General features: G+C 29.2%; 1 non-coding gene across 1 annotated transcript; it reads left to right on the forward strand.

The window, feature by feature from the left end:
• Nucleotides 1–803: 803 nt before the first annotated feature.
• On the forward strand, nucleotides 804–933 carry LOC126033275 (small nucleolar RNA SNORA22). The gene has a single exon (XR_007504384.1). It is a non-coding gene; the product is annotated as a small nucleolar RNA SNORA22 (small nucleolar RNA).
• The last annotated feature ends 729 nt before the right edge of the window (nucleotides 934–1,662 follow it).

Below are 1,662 nucleotides of genomic sequence, written 5' to 3' on the forward strand. Positions count from 1 at the left end.
CCTTGTGATATCTACACTTTGCTGTTAAAACTTCTGAGCCTAATGTACCTTTTACTCAGTACATTTTGCTCAAACCAGTCCTCAGCCTCCTTCAGCCTCTTTCCTGCCAGCCTTGGGAAACAGCCAGCTCAGGCCCTGCCACTCCCACTTTAAGCCTTCCAATTCACCTTGAAATACCCAATCTTTGTTATTCAAAAGAAATCTGAAAAGTGGCATCTCTTGCATATTCTCAAATCAATTAATAAAACCATGATCCCCATGGTGCTTTTGCAACCCAGACTCCCCTCTTCGGTTGCCATTCCCTCTAATTCCAATAAATTAGTAATTAATCTTAAAATATTGCTTTTTTTTCCTCTATATCATTACACCCTGCGGACTGTAAATAATTTGCCTCTAGCCTTCCTGCTGTTAACTGTGCTGGCCCCTCCCCAAGTTATCAGTGAAAGACTCTGCTTCACCTTGTCAGCCCTACACTTCATCAGATATGTGTTATTACGTTTAGTGCATTAAGTGGTGTAAAGTAATTATTAAAACATTAAAAAGCAACAGAAAAATAACGGCAATAAACTTTTTTTTCATGCCTCTCAGAAAATTTTACAGCAAGGTCATAATTCTGTCACTTTACAGATAACAAAATGTTGGTAAAAGAAAAACTTCTTTGTGTTTTAAAATCCAAACGAACACAAAAGTGTTAAATTTAAGTCTTATATTTCTATTAAAAGTTTTATTTTAATTTTTAAAGTATTTACAAAATTATGTGAAAAATAATGTGGTTAGCCTTTTTAAACAATTTAGTTAATTTAATGCACAGTGAACACCTAGGTGTGCTTTATAGTACACTTAGTTTTAACTTTGTGCTACAGCAATGGTTGTTCTTTATTTCTGCATTGAAAGAACTATTATTTTAAGTGCATTCAAAATATCAGCACATTATACAAATCTGTATATTTGTGTCGCAGTGAAAAAATAATATAAATGAAAAATATATTATATATAATTTTATAAGTAATATATAAAAGTAACTAAACTTTATAAGCAAATTAACTAGTATTAAATACAATTTTAGTCTTAAGTTCTAAGTGTGTAAATACATCAGATGTCTTTAACTATATTTTATAATAATCTAAGCATTTAGTTAATTTAGTATATAATATTTTTTACAAATTATTCACTTAAAGTCTTCATAGTAAAAACAGTTGTTTATTTTTTAAAATCAGTTTTTATACCTTTAATAATCATAGTACATGCTATTGTGTTTAATCATAAAAATTTTAACACTTTATTGCAGCTGTCTTACTGTTCTACTGCAAAACCAATTTAAAGAAAACCTATTCATTTACAGCAAATCATTTTATACTTCCAAGTAGAGACTCCTTCTACAGTGCTCATTAACCATTTTACTTAATGTTTTAAACTTCAAATTAAAATTGTTTTAAAAATGTTTTGTGTTAAATCTAAACCTTAAAATTTATTTTCAGCAAAGTTCCACTCCATCTACATTAAGTACTTCTCAAAACTAAAAAAGTTTTTCTACAAAAAAATTTTTTTTCTTCTCACAAACATGCTAGCTAAATATTTAAAAGCGCTTGTCAATTTTTTATAAATAAGTCTTAAATCAATCCTTTTGTCTGTTTATGTGTCTGTTGTGATGAATGAAAGTGG

This window comes from Suncus etruscus, chromosome 16, assembly GCF_024139225.1.
Source record: "Suncus etruscus isolate mSunEtr1 chromosome 16, mSunEtr1.pri.cur, whole genome shotgun sequence".
NCBI lineage: Eukaryota > Metazoa > Chordata > Mammalia > Eulipotyphla > Soricidae > Suncus > Suncus etruscus.